Source organism: Phymastichus coffea, unplaced genomic scaffold, assembly GCF_024137745.1.
Source record: "Phymastichus coffea isolate CEN01 unplaced genomic scaffold, Cenicafe_Pcof_1.1 PCOF00217, whole genome shotgun sequence".
Taxonomy (NCBI): Eukaryota; Metazoa; Arthropoda; class Insecta; order Hymenoptera; family Eulophidae; genus Phymastichus; species Phymastichus coffea.
Genome location: NW_026707028.1, coordinates 62,501 through 72,500, shown reverse-complemented (window position 1 = coordinate 72,500; position 10,000 = coordinate 62,501).

Here is a 10,000-nt window from a genome sequence, read left to right as displayed (position 1 = left end):
TGATCTCTGTGCAGAGTTGAGCACATCTGTTTGCTCTTTTTTATTAGTAATGAGATCAGCCCACGCAGCTGCCGCGTATGCTAAAGTGGGGGTAAAGACTCCTCTATAGATGATGGAGAGAGTTTTGAAGTTGAGGCCCCAAGTGGTTCCTCCGCATCTCCTCAAGTTTTCAAACAGGTCGGAGACCTTGTTTTTGAGGTATGTGCAGTGGGGGGTGATTTTAAAACCTTTTCCGAAGTGAACGCCAAGATATCTAACGCTTTGTTTAAATTTTATGTTTCCTGATCCTAGTCTGATGCATGGGTCGCGACTTGGCCACTTATTCTTTTCTACGCGAACTACCTGCCTACTTTCTTCTGCTGATTGTTCGTTCCTAACTTCCGTCCGAGCACTATTTGGGGCCTTGTCAATGTCCAGAGCCTTCAGGAAAATTCCCTCAGTTTTCTGTTCATTGATCTGTAATTTGGCCAATTTGCACCATTTGGTGATTGTGTCAACTACGGATTTCCCGAGGGTTTCTAGGTCCTTTCTGCTCGGGGCGCATAGCAGGGTCGATAGATCGTCTGCAAAAGCGACGAACATCGATCCCAGGACTTCCTCGAGGGAGTGGAGAAGAAAGTCGAATCCTATAACCCACCCGAAGGGTCCGATAACGGATCCTTGGGCGCATCCTTTTTCGGACAGTACGGAGGTTTGGCCACTACCCCATGACAGGGTAATGATCCTGTCTTGAAAATAGCTAAGGAGGACCCTGTAGATGTTCTTTGCGCATCCTTTATCTTTGAGTCCTTTGAGCATTATCGGACGCCAGATATTGTCGAATGCGCCGGTCACATCGAAGTTGAGGGCAGCGACGAGTTTGTGAGGGGATGTTTTCACAGCCTCGCGGAGTGCTAGGATGGCATCCTCGCATGACCGATTCGGTAAGAAGCCGAATTGACGGTCGGAGATTTTGCCTTCAGCTAGCATTTTGGGCATGAATCTGTTGCATAGCAATTTTTCAAAGAGTTTGCCTTGAACAGAGAGAAGAGTAATCATCCTGTATGATTTTGGATCTTTTGCATCCTTGCCCTGGCCCTTCGGGATGGCTCTTACGAGTCCCACCTTCCAGGTTTTGGGGAAGACGCCGTGCTCAAGACAACCATTGAAGAGCCTAGTGAATTCGCCGGAGATGACATGCACGGCTCGTTTGAGGACACTGACCTCTATTAGGTCTGTGCCTGGGGTTTTGTTATTTTTGAATCTTCTGACCGAATTGATGACTTCTCGTGGCACGAAGGCCTGAGTATCATCTGTGTCAGGTGGAGTTTCCACTTCGGTTCGAATGTTGGATTGTTCAGGGGTGTCATCTTCTATTCTATCGGCCGGGAAGTGCACCGCGAGGAGCCTGCTGGCTGTTTGCTCCATGTCGAGCGTGAAACCGTCGTCACACCGGAGTGCGCTAATCGCCCTCTCATTCGTCATTTTTCCGGCCTGGAGCTTGTATACGGTTCCCCAGGGATTCGAATTTCCGTGCGATGTGACGTAGTTTCTCCAGCATTCATTCCTGGCCTTTCTCACGGCGCGAGAGTACTTACGCAAGAGGGCGCTGTACTTCCCGCGCGCTTGTGGGTGGCATGCAGGATTCGCTTTCAACAGCCCCTGGCACGCACGCCTAGCTCGGTAGGCCTCACGCTTCAACCTATTTAAATCTTTTGTCCACCATGGGTTGGACTTTCTAAACCTAGTTTTCCTTGGCATGGTTAACTCACAGGTTTCAGTAAGTACCTGAGTGAGTGTGTTTGCCATGTGCTCCACTTCTTCCGGGTTCGTCAGCGCAAGGTTCGCCAGCTTTGCGAGTCGAAGGCTCTTCAGTTCAGTGTCGAACTGGTCCCAATTCGCTTTGAGCGTATTGAAACGTGTTGGACCCATTTCTGCGAGCCCGACCTCGGTAGCCGGAGAGTCGAGCGTGAATATGACGGCTTTGTGGGCACTTTTGAATTCAGAATCTAGTAACCTCCATTGGTGAATGGACGAGGCCATCTGCCCAGTGGACAAGGTTACATCTATGTACGAAATTTTGGGTCCCTTTTGGAATGTGGGAAGATCATTCCTGTTATTTGCAATGTGGAGTTTGTGTTGGCGAATGAAGTCGGCCAATTTTTCTCCGTTTTTCCATCGCAATCGGGACATGTCGGGGATACGTGGGCTCCAGGAGTTCCACTCTGCGTTGGTGTCAATACCAAGCAGGACGCGTTTCCCTCTCAGCGTGAAGAGCACCATTTCGAGGTGGCTGAGGTGCTTCTCGATTGGTTCACTGTATTGGAAATATGCCGATACAGCGAAGAAGGAGAAGCCAGGGGTCTTAATCTCTGCGCACGCGCAGTGCGTATTACTAAGCTGTTCTATGTAGAGGATCGCGAAATTGGGGTTTGCCACGCCTACTGCTGCCCATGGTTTTTCTGTTCTAGTTGCTACTAGCCTAATCGTTCTGCCTATGTCTGTAAAGAAATACTCCCCCCGGTTTAATTTATTGTAAGGCTCCTGAAGTAGGACTACATCAGGTTTGAGCCTGTTTACGCTTTCTCGCAGCTCACCACTGACAGTTTGGTCTCTGTCCATGTTGAGCTGCAAGACCCTAATTCCTGTCTTTGTTCGAGGAGAAGTTCCGGAGGTGGGGCTCTCTCCTGACGGGTTGCCTATAGTTCGCGCGCAGATGTCTACGAGTCGGATGCGGACGATTTTCGGGCAAAGTGGGTGGATGCCGTCGACCCGAGCCGACGGGCCACAGGCCGCAGGGACGCGAATTGGGGGACGCTCAAGTTCGCCGTCCGATGTCTGGGGCCGGTTAGCAGTACAGCTCGGGTCGAGGACAGAGCCTTCGGCGATCCTCCTCGTAGCATTTGACCACACACCAGCCGAGAGGTCCACCGATGTGCAGCTGCAGTCACATAATGACGACGCCTGCGGGCCCGCTTTCTCACCCTGACCAGCCGCCGGGACCTGAGCATCCGAGACTCTGGTCCGGTAACGTTTTTTTGTGTTAATTGTGCTAGCCATGTTAGTTTTGTTTGTGGGTTAAGCTTGTCCCCAGTGGGTCACCCAGTTCCACTGAGGAAGTTTTATAGAGTATCTTTCTCGCAGTCGAATCTCCTAAGAGATTCAACCCCCGGTTCCAGACTAAGCCTGGATTTCCGGTATATTGGCGACTGCGTCTTAAGGGCTCGCCTCTTTTCTGCCGTTGGGCTATTCCCGTGGGCATTCTAAAAATGAGCGAAAGACATGCAAAGCACCCTATCTTAATTATTAGGCGAATACCCTCTTTTCTGTAGCAGGAGCCGTCTCCTGTACAGGTACCTAGATGGGGCTTAAGAAAATAAAATATTTTAGTGTACCTGTAAGAAAGAAAGGAAGTTTTCTGCAAGGGGAAATTTTATATTAGTGCGTGCTGACCGCCTTTGCAGGAATCGCCTCTTTGGCCAAGGTCAGGACTAGTTCCTGAGTTGGCGCTATAGGATCGCGAAGAGTTTGTGCGGCTTATAGTCTATCTGCTTGTCTAAGGCTCTTCTTCAGGCGGTTTGCTTGATTAGCCTCTCAGGCCTAACTCAGGACTAGTTCCTGAGTTGGCGCTAGATGGTCGCGAAAGTGGTTTCGGATTATGCTAGTCCTACTTATCTAAGGCGATTTCATTCTGTCTGCTATTTGGCGATCAGCCTCCGGTTACCTAGAAATAAAGCGAGAATTCGTGCGGCGGAGGGAGAAAAATTGGGGCTGGGAGGGGGGAGTTTTCGTCGAGCTTAAAGTTCCACATAAAGTTCACTTACCCTCGTCCACAGCTTGGAGAGGGAGGAGGGCGAATGCTTTCCTGTTCATGGGTTTTTGCCATTACTTAGTACTGACACTCTCGTCCCTTATTCCCAGTATCATTCCGATACTGGTACTCACCCTCGAAGTCCCACGATGTTTGTTTGTTTACGCGGGTGCTCCGCGGTTGGATTTTGACGCGGCCCAACACCTCGATTTATTAACGTGGTGTGTTCCACGGACGGCTTATGACGCGCACCGGCTGCACGGTTTTAGTTTCGTGGTTTGCTCCACGGTTAGATTTTGACGCGGCCCAACACCTCGATTTATTAACGTGGTGTGTTCCACGGACGGCTTATGACGCGCACCGGCTGCACGGTTTTAGTTTCGTGGTTTGCTCCACGGTTGGATTTTGACGCGGCCCAACACCTCGATTTATTAACGTGGTGTACTCCACGGACGGCTTCTGACGCGCACCGGCTGCACGGTTTTAGTTTCGTGGTTTGCTCCACGGTTGGATTTTGACGCGGCCCAACACCTCGGTTTATTAACGTGGTGTACTCCACGGACGGCTTATGACGCGCACCGGCTGCACGGTTTTAGTTTCGTGGTTTGCTCCACGGTTGGATTTTAACGCGGCCCAACACCTCGATTTGTTAACGTGGTGTGTTCCACGGACGGCTTATGACGCGCACCGGCTGCACGGTTTTAGTTTCGTGGTTTGCTCCACGGTTGGATTTTGACGCGGTCCAACACCTCGGTTTGTTGACGTGGTGTACTCCACGGACGGCTTCTGACGCGCACCGGCTGCACGGTTTTGGTTTCGTGGTTTGCTCCACGGTTGGATTTTGACGCGGCCCAACACCTCGATTTATTAACGTGGTGTACTCCACGGACGGCTTATGACGCGCACCGGCTGCACGGTTTTAGTTTCGTGGTTTGCTCCACGGTTGGATTTTAACGCGGCCCAACACCTCGATTTGTTAACGTGGTGTGTTCCACGGACGGCTTATGACGCGCACCGGCTGCACGGTTTTAGTTTCGTGGTTTGCTCCACGGTTGGATTTTGACGCGGTCCAACACCTCGGTTTGTTGACGTGGTATGCTATTAGCTTATTTTTACTTTGTTTTAATTAGATATGTTTATTTTAATGTTTTAAGTTAATTTAAATTAATTTAGTTTAGTTTTTGTTTAATTTTTTTGTTTTATTATATTTGGTGTTTAATTTAGTTTAATGTAATTTAGTTTAATTTAATTTAATTTAGTTTAATTTAATTAATTTAGTGTCAGTTTGTTTTAATTTTAGTTTTGATTTAATTTTAATTTTAGTTTTAATTTATTTGAACTTGGTGCATTTTAATTTAGTATTTCATAGTTTTATGTTTATTTTTTATTTTCACTAATTTAGTCGAGTTGAATTTATTTAATTTATTTAACTTAAATTTGAATTCATTTGTTTTATTTATTTAATTTAATTCGATTTAATTTGTTTAATGTGTTCTTATTAATTGGGTTCGATTTATTCTGGTTTAGTATTTTTCTATATAATTTTAATTTAATTTAATTTATTTTAACTTTATTGTAATTTGGTTTAATTAAATTTGGTCTGCATTGATTGAATTAATTTGATTAATTAATAGAGGTTATTTAATTATTTTATTTTATTTTATTTTATTTTGTTTTATTTTATTTTCTTTTATTTTATTTTATTTTATTTTGTTTTATTTTGTTTTATTTTATTTTATTATTTATTTTATTTTATTTTATTTTATTTTATTTTATTTGATTTTGTTTTATTTTATTTTATTTTATTTTGTTTTATTTTATTTTATTTAGTTTTATTTTTATTTGATTGTTAAAATATATTTAAGTTAATCTAGTTATTCGTGTGTGCTTTTTATTAAGGTATTTATTTATTTGTTATTTTATAGTTGCATTTTTATTATTTATTTGGTTTATTTTAAATTTATTTTGGTGCAAGATGATTTTTAAATTATGTATTAATCTTATAAAATTATTTGGGTGTATGTTATGTTTGTATTATTGTTATTTAACATATTTGTTGTTTAATTATATTTTGTTTATAAGTTTATAGGTTTTCGTTTAGGTTTATTTAGCTTTTATTATTTTTGTATCTTTGTTTGTTGTATGTTGGTGTGTTTGTATGAATGAATTTATTTCTTTGTTTGTTTATAATTTGTTTTACAATTTGTTTGACCGTTGTAACAGTTTTGGATAATTATTTAAGCAGTTAGTTAATTTATTTTCACTTTAGGTAGATAGGGACAGTGGGAATCTCGTTAATCCATTCATGCGCGTCACTAATTAGATGACGAGGCATTTGGCTATTTTTTTTTTTTTTTTTTTTTTTTTATAGATGGAGAAATGCATTTACGCATCTCAGCAGATGTTGGTGCTGGTATGTGGGACTCACCTCATAGAGGAATACCCACTAAAACTCCATCTGTCACCTGCACTGATGATGTTGGTTGTGCAGGCCGCGGCTTTATTTCCCAGTGCCGACTTAAGATGGTGGGGCCTGGGTTACCCAAACGCTGTAGCGTGTTGACCGTAGCCGCCCTATCCTATCCCTTCTCGTGGAACAGGATTACTGGGATAGACACCAGTCATCCTGTTCCACCGTGTCCAATTCGTGTGCGAACCCTGCAAAGCTCTTGTTGTTATGCCTGGTAAGAGTTTTTGGAGTCCCAAGGAGGTCAGGTCATTAGCAGACCTCAACGACCAGATACCCTTCCATGAGAGGGTAATGGATGTGACCGAGATATTCTCGACCACAACCCCAACTCATTTGCTATATGGTGTTTAAGCGGTAGAGTATCATATTTTCTGCACTTGGTGTTATGTGCGTCGTCAAGTGATGCTGCTCCACTAACCACCTGTGCATCGATGACTTTGACGCTCCCATCCTTTACTGCAACGACATCAGGTTTCTGTAACCCTGATGGAAGACAGTAGTGCGGATTTTCGAACACGCGCCACCCCTTTTGCCTGAGCCCTGTCGCAGCTATGCGACAAATGGCATCATGCCTCAGAATTCGGCCACCATGAGTTCGGTGACAGCCCTGTACAATGTGCGCCGTAGTCTCCGCCACGTGACATCCGGCACGACAAAGCACAGGAACACCTCCGTCACGGCGCCCTCTAGATGTTCTTATTCTGGAGGGTAGAGCGTTAATTCGTGTCCTATGGTACTGGATATAATCCCGACCAGGGACTCTCGCACTACCTGCATCTACCCAAAAGCTGCTAGCGGTGACTTTAGCAGCCTCACGCAACTCGCTTCCATCGTTGGATTGATGGAGCCAGGACGCCCAATAACGCCGCCGATCTTCTGGACCCGTAAGTGACTGCCCATTATATGTGAGCAGCCCCTCAGCCCATCGGACCAGCTTAACGTTATATAGGTGTTGAGTTGCGTCCCGCACCGCAGGCGATGTGGAATGGGCCATTGCTAATAATCTAGCATGTATTTGTCCCGGCACAGATGTTATGAAAGCCGGGACTCCCAATCCACCATCCCTGCATTTGGCGTGGAAGTACCCCAACGGAGTATCTTTGGGCAAACGCAGCCACTTCCGAACTGCAATCCTCACCTGTCTATCCAGTGCCCTCAAGACCCTCGCAGTGGTCCGCGAAAGCACTAGACCATGATACAGGCGAGGAATAAGAAAGTAGCGAAGGATCTTAAGTCGCTGTTGAGGCTTGAGAGGAGCTCGAGTGATGTTATTTAGCTCTCTCTCTAAATATCCACCCGGCTTTTTGATACCTAATGGCGAGATGTTAATGCCTAGGTATCTAAACTGTTCCGTGGACCCAAGTTGTTTGACGGGTCCACCTTGAAGCTTAAATAGCGGGGTGCTTATTACTTTATAAGTCTTAGCTTTCCCCGCTATTTGGATGGAGATGGCCTGACTTTTTGATGGATTGAATTGCAGGCCATACTTGCGGGCCTCTTTCTCAGCAGTCTTCAGTAGTGTTTCCATCCCAGCCTTAGAGGACGCGAATAATACTATATCATCCGCGTATGCCATAGCGTTAGTCCGATGTTGATGGACTCTAAACCCGATGTTGTTGGGTAGTGATCTCATGACTCTGTCCACAACCATGGCAAACAGGATGCTTGACATGGGATCACCCTGTCTTACACCCCGGTTTACCACAACAGGTTGCGAACATTGTCCGGCCACTTGGAGCACCGTTCCACATTTCCGGTACATGTTGTCAATATACCGGACAAGGCTAGATGGTATGCCTTGTCCCCTCAATGCCGATGTAATGGCATAATGGCTGACACTGTCGAATGCCTTTGCGACATCCAACGACACAGCATGCATTTCACGAAGTGATGTCTTCGCTACGTGCAATGCCGTGTCAAGAACCATTGTGTTCTCAGCGCAGCCATCATGTAAACCTCTCTGCCGCTCGTCGATGATATTGGCTTTAACCAACCTCATCGCTATGATCTTATGTAGCTGACGAACGACAACAGAGGCCACACTTATGGGACGGAATTCTGATGGAAGTGAACTCCCATCCTTCTTGGGGACAAACACCGTCCTGCTGAGTAGAAGTTGAGATGGAAATTCTCCAACAGCCAGGACGATGTTGTAGAACAGTGCCCTCAAACGCATTGGCACACTCCTCCACTGTCGGCTGGAAATGCCGTCTAAACCAGCAGCCGAGGCGAGCGGTATCTCACTGTCCCTGATGTTATTGGGACAAATTGGATCTGCAAGCCATTGCAAAGTCGGGTCCTCACGAACGGCTATTCCCTCTTCCAGATGTTGGGATGGAGCATTGAGAATTGGTTCCCAAAACTCAATAAATTGCTCCATAGAGGGCTGAATGGCGCGCACCTCGCCATCCAGGACTAACTTAGCCGCTCGTGACATGTCCTTGGTCCACAAACTCTGCATGGCAGCATATTCCCGCCGCCTCTTACGCCAGTTTGAGATATGTGCAGTCGGCGTGTCCCTAGGTACTCTAGGGACACGATATTCTGTCTTGGGTGGAGGAAAGACCTTCATCACCCATTGATGACAATCATCAGATGTAGTTTGATTGCCATCCAGGAGGGCCTCTGCAATCTCGATCAGGTCAGAAGCTCGATGAGATGTAATCTCTCGAGCCAGCCCGATCGAATGCCTGATTGCATCGATATAGATGTTATTATCATTGCCCTCCTCCTGTGACAAGGGAAGCGTTAGATGGTCATCGCTATCCCTTGACACTTGATGGGTGGTTGGGCTGATGTTCGGTCCAACTACATCTGAGGAGGGACCTGGGGAGGGGCTTTGTAAAGCTGTTAGTTTTTGCATTACGAGGGCTTTATACGTCTCCTTCTTTCGGAGACCCTTCAGTCGCTCAAGATCACACCCAAGCGACTTCAAAAGGGGCGTAGATAATAGGTACTGCCGTATAAATCGGACACTGCCCTCGTGAATGGTCTTAGCCTCCTCCATGGCGACCAGTTCAACCTCCTCGTCTCTCCATCTCACCTTTCGATCTGCCAACTGCACTCTCTCATTAGCATTCTCAGGATGAGCTCTCCTTAAATGGACTCCAAGGCCGATCTTAGTGACAAACTCTCTCGCACAAATTGGACACTTGTGACGGCTGTTGTTGTTGCCATCACTTGGGGGCAAGACCGGACGGTCACGGTCAGTTGCCGAAGCAGGGCCGGTAGTCCGAGACCCCAGTGGGGCTACCGGCGGTGAGTCACTTGACTCACGAGAATAGGTATTTTGACTCGTGCCTGCTTCCAATGAAGTATAGGGAAGGCAACCCCATACTCCTTTACATACCACCTTCCTAGGGGGGATACCGCCACTAACAAGTGGGAAGGCTGGTCATGTGAGAGGGCTGCTCTCTCACGGTATCCCTCCGCCTTGAAGACTTTAGCTACACTTGAGCCACGTCAAATGTATTACTAGCGGTACCACGAAGAGGTAGCTTCAAGACTTGACTAAGTTAGAGGGGACACCTCTCCGCTTAGTCCATTGAGCAACTAAAAACTCCAAGTCCACGCGCATTGCTTTCCGCCACGCGCATTGCTTCCAGCCATACGCATTGCTTTTGGTCATACGCATTGCTTTCAAACACGCGCATGACTTCCAGCCATACGCATTGCTTTCGGCCATACGCATGACTTCCAGCCATACGCCGGAATAAGAGAGTCATAGTTACTCCCGCCGT